Source organism: Herpailurus yagouaroundi, unplaced genomic scaffold, assembly GCF_014898765.1.
Source record: "Herpailurus yagouaroundi ecotype Mexico unplaced genomic scaffold, PumYag 140, whole genome shotgun sequence".
NCBI lineage: Eukaryota > Metazoa > Chordata > Mammalia > Carnivora > Felidae > Herpailurus > Herpailurus yagouaroundi.
This window is the reverse complement of record NW_024412395.1, coordinates 54,694,923-54,707,412: the sequence shown is the minus strand read 5'-3', so window position 1 is coordinate 54,707,412 and position 12,490 is coordinate 54,694,923. Positions and strand designations below refer to the sequence as shown.

The following is a 12,490-nucleotide window of genomic DNA, read 5'->3' as shown; positions in this document are numbered from 1 at the left end:
ATATATATGAATGCTGTGTAGGCATATACATATATTTATTCCTTTATTTTCTGGGTATGTATTCTTTGATGTGGATACCTAGATATTTAATTTCCTTATTAGACCTAAAACATATTCCTTCAACAATATAACTGAGAAATAAACTATTCTGTGGGTTGTTGATAGGAGTGGAGAATGATACTAATGAGGTCAAATGATGGGTCATTTGCTCACAAACTGACTGATGATACTGGGTTCTATGACACAGATTTCACGCCCACCTCCAGCTGGACATGGGGCAAATGTGGGTCTAGGGGGTTGGATGAAAGTTTGTGGATGAAGGCTAAATACTCATCCTTGATAATTGAGAAATAACCCAAGGTTGACTTGAGTAATATAGATTTGAGTACCTACCATGTTCGAGGCTTAGTAGTAGGTACTGGGATGTGTGGCGATCCTATGACGATGGCATTGGATCTATTTTCCTGTATAAATGGATGCATTATTACTGAGGTTGGATTGTCTTATGGGGATTCTTTTAATGGGGAAAGATGTATGACTATTAATCCTTGGCTGGCAAAAGGCAGCCTGTTTTTATCCTGAACACTCATAGCAAAATATGATCATTAGGCTTTCACCCTGCACACCGTCAACCTGTGAGGCAAAGACTGGAGCAGGGACTCCCGAGAGACTGCACCCTCCAAGCTGTTCCAGGGAACACTTCTTATCCTTTTGGGGAGCACCCCACAAGCACTGCCCAGAGTTTGGATTCAAATAAAAAGTTAACTGATTGGGTTATTTCTACAACAACTGGTCACCGTTTACTTAAAGCAAAGCTACATAAAATCCTCCTTCCCATGGATCAAGTTGGTGAGCCCAATCTAGAAAACTGATGGACTGTGCTGGCTGGGGCGAAGAGCTGGGGTCCAGCCATCAGTGACTCGTTGGGCCTAGTTTTATTCCCTCTTTTCCACTGAGTTTGGACTCAGCGGCCTGAAACAATGCCTATGAAGCTGTCATACTCTGTTGTGTCAAAGCGACTCAAGCACCTTTGGGCTGGGACCATTGAAATGATGGACTGTTATGGTCTTCCCTCTTAATGCTCGCTTAATGCCTGTTCAGGGAGCACTTCATTTACACATCATTTACATGCTAGGCTTATGCAATTTTGGGTGAAAATTCAGCATTGCTCTTGCACAGAGGCCATGTTTTTATTTAAATAAGATGAGCCCCAGGTACCCTAAGTGCAGGCCTGCACGTGTATTTCTAAACTATTTGCAGTAAGCCTTATCACGGAATTACATGACAATTTTTAATGAAAATAATGCTCAGTTTGCAAAGGAGGAAAAATAGGCTGAAACAAGGAAACATTCGTATTTTGCTTACGGTAATTCTTAAGAAGAATTGAGAAGAATTACAGTCCTGTGTCATAAGCTTTAGCTGGAGGTTTATTACCTTATCTACATCCTTGGTTTGATAGATAGTAGGAGTACAACTGCCTGTATAATACAGACCTTGGAGCAGTCGGTCAAACCATTATGTAGTATATTCACTGGGCACTTTGAGATTATAAAGATTGTTTCTGATTTCCATGTCATAGAATTAAAAAGCAAGGAGATGGCATTACATATACACAGAAACAATCCAGATGAAAGATCAAAAAATATAGGAAAGACTATAATGGTCCACGGAAATCTCATCATACCCAGATACTGAAACCAGAAAATTCTTTTTCAAGTCTGAGCTCTATCATGTTGAAGACATGACTGGGTAACAAATGAGGTCTCTTTTCTTAAAGATTAAATAAAGACGCACATTTCACTTACTTATGGTGATTATAAATAAACAGGGTGACAATTGTAAAGTCATCGCCAGAAGTAATAGTATCAATCACTTGTAGTCTATTTCTGTTCTTTTTTTAAAAAATTTTATTTATTTTTGAGGGACGGAGAGAGAGTGTGAGGCAGGGAGGAGCAGAGAGAGAGAGAGGGAGACATAGAATCCAAAGCAGGCTCCAGGCTGTCAGCACAGAGCCGGAGGTGGTGCTGGAACCCATGAACCATGAGATCATGACCTGAGCTGAAGTCGGACGCTTAACTGACTGAGCCACCCAGGCGCCCCTATTTCTGCTTTTTAATGGGTGTGTAAAGCAACAAAACATACAATTTCTCAGACTGTTCCTTTAAGTAAAATTGGAAATGAAAGCGTTATTTGGGGGATGTTTCTCTGAATGAAGAATACTGATATTTCTAATTGAACTCCGAATTGAATTTCCGATAAACTGGAATTCAGGGCTTTCTCTCCAACTACATGGAACACTTTAGCAGATTAATGACTGATCATTTCAAGAGTCAAAAGGACTTGAACTGGCTTTGGGTGTGAGAAAATGAATCACCGTATTGCCATTTTGAGAGTTTATTTGGCCGTGGTTTGAGGTACATTAAGAACAAATAGATTTCCAAGGCAGAGTGTTGATAATACTCATTTACAATGGGTGACCAGTTGGCGATAATGTACCCTGTGTAACAGCACCTGTCCTAGCCAACCTCAGTTCCACACCTACGGTTTAGAAATGCCGCTTCCCTTCAGAGATCATGAAGCTGCAAATGACTCTGTGTACCTGACTCGCAATTCTTTTTCCTTCTCACGGCCTTCCATGCCTATAAAACTTTGGGTTCGGCCGATTTGGGCGAGTGTTTTCTTTCTGGCCTACACATCTTGACTTAACACGCGTGGACGGGCCTCTGTTACACACATGACCGGGGTCCGCGAGATTCTGCGGTCCCTGCAGAAAAGGTATTAGAAGACGGCGGAGGAAAAACGGAGAATACGAACACCAAAAGACAATTCCCCAACCAGCATGAACAAAAGATTGCCTGTAGCCACGGAGAGCCCCCCAGGACCCCACATCCCCCCCGGATGGGGGTGTTCACACGCCTCACGAGCAGCAGAGGCAGCGCTGGCCGACGGTGAAACACTGGCTCGCCTCTGATTTGCCTTTTGCCTGTTGAGCCTCCCCAGTCGGCAGCCTGTGTTTTTCCCCCAGCAGCTTCGCTCCCTGTCTGCTTCCGCTTCAGGTGCTCGGCAGCCCCTTGGCTCTTCGCCGGCTCTTTCAGCTGGCAAGCAGCTTGCCCTGCGGACCCGGAGCAGCTATGGCTCAGCCGGGACACGGCGGGTGGAAACTCCACAGGCCCGATCGGTTGTGTCCTTGGCTCGTTTAGGCTGCGACTTCAGATACACCCACCCACCCTGCCAGCGCACAGAAAGCACAGCCCCTGATGGCTGCAGGTTAGAGATGTGCGGACTGAGGCCACCAAGGGGGACGCAGGGATGAGATTTTATTTGTGTGATCTTGCTTGCTCATCTTTTGTAAGAGCCCGATTTCACAAAGAGTTTGTTTTGTTGCTTTTCAATCTTACCATACCACCAACACTTGGCTTTGTGGATCGTCCGCCTTTTACTTTTGTTTTCTATTTCATTCACTTGTGTGTTTATATTTTTACCATCTTTTTTGGTTTTTCTTTTAATGCCCTGAATTGGATGCTTAGCTCATTAGTTCTTAGTTTCTAAATTATCTAACTTATGCATTTTAGGATATACATTTCTGAGTACAATTTTTGCTATATCTGCAAGGTTTGGTGTGTAGTATTTTCATTATCATTAATTTTTTTAGAAGCACCTTATTAATAATTCTAATATTTCATGTTTAAATGATATTTGGATATGTTGGGTAAAATGAAATTCATTTCATGTATTTCTTTTTACTTTTATAATATGGCTACTGAAATTTTTTTAAAAAATTTTTTTTAACATTTATTTATTTTCGAGACAGAGAGAGACACAGCATGAGCAGGGGAGGGTCAGAGAGAGAGGGAGACACAGAATCTGAAACAGGCTCCAGGCTCTGAGCTGTCAGCCCAGAGCCCGGTGCGGGGCTCGAACTCACGGACCACAAGATCATGACCTGAGCCAAAGTTGGACGCCCAACCGACTGAGCCACCCAGGCACCCCTGCTACTGCAATTTTTAAATTAGATATGTGGTCTGTATTTGTGACACTATCATATTTCTTTTTTTTTTTTAACTTAAATCCAAGTCAGTTAATATACAGTTCAATAATGTCTTCAGGAGTAGGATTTAGTGATCCATCACTTACATACAACAGCCAGGTGCTCATCCTGACAAGTGCCCTCCTTAATGCCCCTCGTCCATTTAACCCATCCCCCCCCCCATCCCTCCAGCAACCTTCAGTTCTCTGTATTTAAGAATCTCTTATGGTTTGCCTCCCTCTCTTTTTTTTAATCTTATTTTTTCTTCCCTTCCCTTATGTTTATCTGTTCTGTTTCTTAAATTCCACATATGAGTGAAATCATGATATTTGTCTTTCTCTGACTGACTTATTTCGCTTAGCATAATACCCTCTAGTTCCATCCAGGTTGTTGCAAATGGCAACATTTCATTCTTTTTGATTGCTGAATAATACTCTATATATGTGTATATATATATATATATGTGTATATATATATCACTGAGTATATATCAATATATATGGATTGCTGAATAATACTCCATATATATATATATATATGTACACACACACACACACACACACACCACATCTTCTTTATCCATTTATCCGTCGATGGACATTTGGCTTCTTTGCATAAATTGGTTATCGTCAATTTTTGAGTATATCTAAATGTCCATGATTTTTTTCTTGAGTTTCTAAATGTTTCTTCTTAAAATTTCCAAATATGTGGGTTTCCTCCTCATCTTTTTGTTATTGGCTTCTAATCCCCACCCCACCCCACCCACCCCATTGAATTGTTTTGTGGTTAAGGACAGGTTCTATTTGACATGGATTTTTTTGAAATTTGCTGAGACTTGCCTGTTGGCCTAGAATTGTGGTCAGTTTTTGTAAACGGTCCATGTTTTGTGCTTTGGAAGAGTACATATTCTCTCAATGTTGGAGCCTGGGTTCTGCTGTCATCTGGCACACTGACCTGTACATGATGTTCAGGTCAGTGATCTCCGTGTTGAATCTTCTCCTTTTGCCCCTTCGGATTTACTTTCTACGTTTCCTCACCCTGATTTGTGCTGTGGGAGGCTGACCTGTATGAACTCTATCAAAAACTCCCCACCCTGGGCTTCTTTGGGCTCAGCCAGTGGAGATATGGGGAGGAGAGTGGGAAAATGCAGAGAGAAAGGTCAGAATAATAACTCTTCCAGCTTCCTCCTGCTGAGCCATTTTGGCAAAGACACAGTCCTCTGTCAGAGGTCTCAGAGCTTGTCAGACACCCTCTCCTTCAGCCACAGCTCTCACTGGTGTTGGTGACCAAGTCTTCTTCTCAGCCGTTTAGCCCCTGTTGCCCTGTGGCTAGCCCTGGATGTGCTTCTTCGTCCATCTATGGTGGACCTTGCCCATACCTTGTGAATATTTAATTAAACTCTCTCTCTTCATTTCATATCAGTACGGCATCATCTTGCTGCCAGGACCCAACTGATGCAATCTTTGGACCCATTTTTGCTTGCTTGACCTAACAATAATTGAGAGAGATACAATTAGATCTTCCTTTATGATGGTAGATTTGCCAATCTCTATGCTTTATGTATTTTGAGGCCATTTTTTTTTTTTTAAGTGCATGCAGGTTTGAGATTGTTGTATCTTCCTGGTGAAGTGATTCTTCTATCATCATATAGGGGCCTTCCTTCTCTGTGCTTTTTGGTCTCAGGATCCCTTTATATTATTAAAAGTTATTGAGAACCCCAGAGAGATTTTGTTTGTAGAGATTATATCTACTCACATTTGCCATGCTAGAAGTTAAAACTGAGAAAAGATTAAGACATTTATTTAATAATTCATGAAAAAATAAGAGCAATAGTCTCATTGCCTGTTAACACAAGTAACATTCTAAATTTTTTTTTAAGTTCTATTTTTGGAAACAAAGCATAGAAGAGTGCCATCACTTTATGTTTTTATAGATGTCTTTAATATCTAGTTTTTTAGAAGACCACTGGATTCTCACATCTGTTTTGGCATCTAATCTGCTGGGGTGTGTTGTTTTGTTTGAAGTTGACGTATAGACAAAAACCCAGCTTCCCACAGATACGGTTGGAAAAGGAAGCAGAGCTGTCATAACTGTTTCAGATAATTGTGGGAGTTCATTCTTGATACTACTCTCAAGCTCAACAAGTGGTGGTTCTAGATGGTTAATTCCAATATGAAGTTTGAAAACAGATCGATGAAATTTTCATATTCTGTTATATTGCAACCCGTTGATCTATCTTGTACTTTGCATGGATCACTTACCCATGCATGGCTTTATGTTATTCATTGTTCATTTGGACCATAATGGTTCACCGAGCTCTGTCGATCTTCTAAATGTTGACACATTTCATTATACAGTATAAGAAAATCACATTGTACTATGCATTGTATGTAATGAACTAACTCTAAAAATGTTTTTTGAGAGAGAGAGAGAGAGAGAGAGCACAAGTAGGGGAGGGGCAGAGAGAGAGAGAGAGAGAGAGAGAGGGAGACACAGAATCTGAAGCAGGCTCCAGGCTCTGAGCTGTCAGCACAGAACCCAATGCAGGGCTTGAACTCACGAACCGTGAGATCATAACCCGAGCTGAAGTTGGGCACTTAACCGACTGAGCCAAACCAGGCACCCTTGTAATGAACTAACTCTAGCTTCAACTCTGCTTCCAATTCACTGTCCTTAGAAAGTTATTTTGAGCTTTAGTTTTCCCACGTGTAAAATGGGGGTGATAATTATACTTTTCTCTCATGGTGTCTTGGAGGAAGAAATTTGATAGTGGTTGTGAATGCATTTTATGAATGTTCTGATGCAATTTGGACAGCTGTAAGGATTGAAAGATTAGAAAATAGTGTCTTTATTGTCTCTTCTTTAAAAGTGTCCAGATATCAACCTTTTAAATAAAGGCATAGTTATATTATCATTCATAGTCTCCTACCCATAAAGTAATTGATAGAAGATTCTTTTTATTTTTTTGCCATGGGAATCAATAAAGTAATTTGCATTTTGAGTGAACAAAGGAACACATTTAGTCCATTGATGTGTTTAGTTTTCTTGAATTGGGCCTTGCTAACGATGAGGTTCAACTTTTCCATTGTATGGAAAAAGTAGCTGAAAACCTGATTTCAGTGACTTGCCCAGGGAGGGACATAGGCCATGTGAAAGGCAGACTTGGGTCAAAGTCTTCATTTTCTGATGCCAGTGTTTGTTCCATTATACTGCCTCTCAAATTTCTATTGGTGACATTTTGGGTATCTTCACAGGGAGGAAGAGAATGTATAGGTATTATTTTTATTTTTTAATTTCTATCTTTCTAAAATCAGATCATCCTTTTCACCGATTCTTTCTGGATGCCTGGCAACCTTCTGAATACTTGAATTTTTTTTTTTTGTCAGTGCATTTGAAGGTCAACACCTCTTCAAAGGAAAAAAATAAGAACGGTGAAAAAAGTTTTCAATAGTCATCACGTCATTTATTTGCTGACTCTGTTTGCATAGAATTGCTAACCGGCAGGGTACACGATCTTGTAAATTCATAAGGGCAAAGGTTTAGTGAGCTGCATTGAATGTGGAGTCTCTTTTTCAGGCTGGCTTGACATTACACTAAACCTGTTTCCTTCTATTGGCAGGAACTTGTACCAGACCCCAGGCTGCATACTGTGACCCATTCAGCTCAAGATTTTATCGGGCAGACATTGCCAGTATGTATTCCCTATTACAGCAAAAATATAGTTTACACCTCGATCAAACTTTGATGGCACCCCTAGCAGGGTTCAAAGTTCACGGGGGTACCATGCATGGAGGGGAATGAGGTGGATGGGAGCAGTTGCCATAATGAAAGCTCTGAGGATGTTAGGCCCTGCCTCGCTGCCTCTGCCTCTCCCAACTCCTTTCCAAGGGATCATCATGCCCTCCTCGTAGAACCTGCGCTGCCCTCTCTTCTGAACTAACCAGGAAATGCAGCCAAGATTCAGTATTACCCACCTCTCCTCCACTCCCTTGCTTATTCGGTGGGGTTTGGGATGAATTTTCTCCTTCCCTGTCTCAACAGATAGAGGCCATCAGTCTTGTTTGTTCCTAAGTAACATTCACTATCAGTGAACCTCATGGCCCAGAGAAAGGATCCCAGGAATCCGAGTTGCTTTTGGATTATCTTCTCTTGTGTTACCTCCTGCCTCATCCCCAGCCCCTTCCCATGATGCTACTGGCTTCCTCTGAACCCCAGAGTGGTGTGTAAGGGCCTGTCAGGGGTTTCTGCCTTAATTTTGCTGGCGTTCTTTCCCAGGATGGAACCCTAATCTTGAGAGTGCGGCAGGGCAAGGGGATGGGACTGGGTCGGGTGGGGTTGGGGGAAGTGGAATTGAGAAGTTATCCTCAAGTGTTGATCGATTCGTGGAGAAGATGTTGGAGCCTCTATTTCAAATCCAATGAAATATCCTCTAGAATCATTCCCAGAACACACACACACACACACACACACACACACACACACACTGAGCTTTGCCTAAGGGGCAAACTCTATAAAGATATAAAGAACATAAACTTTGAACAAAGGAACACATTCTAAACTTTAGCCCTAAGACTGGACCCAAAATGAACATCCCTTCCCCACAGAAGAGCGAACAAACAGTCCCCCCCCAAACAACAAATCAATAAAAGAGTCACAAACAGCACAGCAACTGTCAGGTTCACAGACTCATTCTGCAGTTAATGATACAAATACCAACCGAATGTGCCTGAGTCTCGAGCCGTCCATTCAGATGCAGGAGACCATCTACAGTGTGAGAGAAACTGAAGATACAATAGGCACCAAATTATTTGGAGAGAATATGAGCCAAATACCCAACCGACCAAACAAACAAAAAATGTGGATGAGAAAGAAATGGCTGAATATACTGAGTTATGTAAGAGTCTGAGAAAGAATTCATAGGGGTTCTGGAAACACAATTTCATCAAGAGCTGGAGGAAAATGAAAAGGAAGACAGCAGGCGTAATTGCCATGAGCAATCGTTTCCTGCTGAGACAGAAGAGTCTTACTATCAGCTCTGTAAGAATACATCCAGGCAAATACAGAAAACATGGAAATAAATACTTCTCATAAAATCAAGATGGGAGGACAAAAGGGCACCCAGAGACATGCCATGTGTAGCAGAAAAGAGAGTGGGCAAAGGCCAGATAAGGTGATAATAGAAAAAGAGAAGTGAGAAAATTACATCTCTGTGGGCATCATTAGGGTGAAGGAAGGCAGGCAAATAGAAAGTGCTTAAAATGTAACAGAGTGAAGCATCCAGAACACCACAGGTCAAATCCTGTTAGAGCAAATAGTGTCACAAAGGAAATCTCTTTATAACGGAAAAAGGAAGAGAGTAAGTGCAGGAGAAAAAGTGGCAGCCAGAAGTCAGGAGAATCGGGTTGTAATTCAGGTTCTTTTACCACCTTGGCTCTATTTCCTTGGGGGTATTTGCTGACCTTTTCTGGGTCAGAGCTTCCTGGTCTGTAACTTAGCCCAGGGTGGTGATCTGTGACTTTTTGACAGCACGACCCCTTTAAGAATCTGATGAAATTTACACATTTTCTCAGCAAAGTTAACATGGCTTATACTAGATTTTTCATACTGCTTCCAGGGGGTCTGCTCTCTTTTGGAAGGGGACACTGGACATGAGGTTTAGAATTGCAACCTAGCCTGGGCTTTTCCAGCTTGGCAAACCTACGGGTCTACGATTTCCAGGTGGTAAGCATCTGCTGATTGCGCACAGTATTGAACTCAACACAGTGAGGCACAGCGCAGACTGCCAGAGCTGTGGAAAGGGGGTTCTTCTCTCAGCAGTGGAACCTGAAGGAGAAAGGCAGTGGGGCGATTGGCAAGCGGGCTCGCCGTACTTGCCTCTTCTGCTTTAGCAGCACTGGGTCTTTTTTTTTTTTTTTTTCCTTCAGTTTTCTTGTTTTTATTTATTTATTTATTTATTTAGAGCAGGGGAGGGGCAGAGAGAGAATCCCAAGCAGGCTTTGCCAGAGCAGAGCTCGACACGGGGTTTGATCTCATGAGCTGTGAGATCATGACCTGAGCTGAAATCAAGAGGCAGACGCTCAACTGACTGAGCCACCCAGGTGCCCCATCGATGTTTTTTTGTTTTCTTTTTTTAATCCACTTGATACTTCGGTGAAATGTAACCTAACCTGCTTTAGGGGCGTGTTTTGGCTCAATTATTTTTGTTTTGGTTAGCTCATGTTCTTTGCCTTGCCCCACCCTCTCCCTCTTCCCTTTCTCTGACCTCCTTTCCGTGTCCTCCCTTTCCCTCCCTTTTGATGAAGTGATGAAGTGCTTAAGGCTGGTGCCTTGGAGGTGGGTGACCTCAGAAAGAACCTTCCGTGTGCTGGAGGTGGCGCCAGGACAGACAGAACTAACAAAAAATATAAGACGCGTCTCTACTGTCGAGGAATTTATAGGGTAGCTGGGAAGGTGAGCTGCGAACAGGTAAAAAGTAAAGGCGCCATATAGGATTGGCGCACGAGAGACTGTACAGTAAGGGAAGGGTCCTCAGAGTGTGTGTCTGCCGTGTGGATGAGCCTCGCGGGCTCATGCTACAGGTTTCAAGTTGTTGAGTCAGTGGGCCCGGGAAGGTGTCGTGGAAGAGAGCCACCTTGATGCTGGGTGGGCTGGGCCTGGAAGGGTATGTTTGGTACTGATGGTTGGGGAAGTTCCCTGGAGGGGGTGAGAGGGCATTTGTCTTAGTCTGCTTGGGCTGCTGTAACAGAAGACTGCTGTCTTCTCCCTGTGTCCTCACGTGGTAGCAGGGGCGGGAGAGCTCTCCGGGTTCTTTTCTAAGGCCACTGTTCCCTTCGTGGGAGCTCCGTGCTTGTGACCTAATCACCTCCCAAAGGCCCCACCTCCAAATATCCACACACGGGGAATTAGGTTCCAACATGAGTTTTGAAAAAGACACAAACATTTGGTCTGTAGCAGCATTCTTATCCAAGTTCACCTTTGTTCTCTCCTTTCCCTTCCAGGGGTCTCTCAGTCTCTGACTCAGATTACAGTTTAGAACACAACATGGCAGGCCACGTCAAATGGAGCCAATCTTTGAACTAAGGAGAAGAGCGCTTCTGCACCTACCAGGAAATGAAAGAAAAGCAGGAGTGCCTACTTTTCTGGAAAACCCATTCATTCATTCAGTAAATATTCATTGGACACCCGCTATGTATCAGGCATTGTGCTACACTGTGGGAATACAGCAGTGGACAAGACATAGGTGGCCCTGAGCTCTTGGCATTCAGTGAAGGAAAGCCAGATACCAACTTGCACCGTGACCGGGAGCCCTGTACTCAGAGGACATCTGGCTACAGCACTGTTGACCTTCCTGATTTCAGGTCAGTTTAGAAGTCCGATATATCCTACCTTTATTCTATCAACCCCTGTTCTATTATTCAGTTGGGGGTTGGTTGGTGGGGGCCACCATGAGCAGCCACTTACCCAGGAGCAGAGTCTCTGATTCACGAAAATGACAAACATACTGAGAGAACATATAAATCGAAACAGTACATGGAGTCCCAGCATCCAGTTCCAGACTAATGAAGCTAGCAGTGTGGCAAACGTGCCGCATAGAAATCCTCCTGAAGGTTGGGAGAGGTACATTATAACGATTGGTGGTTTTCCCGAGAATACAAATAGCAGGTAGGAACATGTCGAGCTTTTGAAAAAATGCCAAAAACTAGGCAGCACAACAGAGATAAATAAAATACACAGTAAAGAGGCAAAATAATAAAATACTGTAATTTGGCCTCCCAGCATGAAGGAGGGAAGCTGAGACTGGAAGAATGGATTAGAATTCATGAGTCATTTGCTTGGTTTTGAACTGATGGAGCCCCAGCTGGCTGGAGAGGCCCGAGCGAGCGGGTTGTTCTTGCTTGCAACCCTGAAATCCCTGTAGAGTGGACTGGCTCTCCCAATCTTTCTTCTATGAGGCTAACCATTTATTTATTTATTTATTTATTTATTTATTAGCAACAACTTTGGGCCCAGTTCTGTGCTAGGCATTCATATGAATTACCTTCCGTTGTCACAAAGTCCTGCAAGGAACGTATGAGGAAGCCAGGGCTCAGAGATGTGAGTGACCTACTCTAAAGTAACTCAGCTAGTGTGGAGGCCACAGCTAATCCCAGTCTTTCAGACTCTGCTGTTGGCATCCCCCTACTGTGGCCTCCCACCTCCCCTGTCCCATGGCTTTCTGTGCCCCTTGGCACTTGACAGATGACGTCTGGGTGAGAGGCAAAGCAAGAGCTTCATAAAAGTGAACACCAGGGAGCCATGCAGGCTAGAAATATCTCCATCCATCGATAAAAGGCAGGGGCAGACTTTTAATTGCCTACTTCTGGGGTTACCTTACATCAGGGTCTGCTACTGGCATGATTTAAGAAATAGGTCCCATCTTGTAGTTCTGAAAAGTAGGAAAGTGCTTAAAACAAACAAAACCAA

General features: G+C 43.0%; 1 long non-coding RNA gene across 1 annotated transcript; it reads left to right on the top strand.

The window, feature by feature from the left end:
• The first annotated feature begins 3,089 nt into the window (after positions 1–3,089).
• Positions 3,090–11,564, top strand: LOC121030262 (uncharacterized). The gene is made up of 3 exons (XR_005790142.1): positions 3,090–3,267; positions 7,647–7,718; positions 11,026–11,564. It is a non-coding gene; the product is annotated as an uncharacterized LOC121030262 (long non-coding RNA).
• Positions 11,565–12,490: the final 926 nt, after the last annotated feature.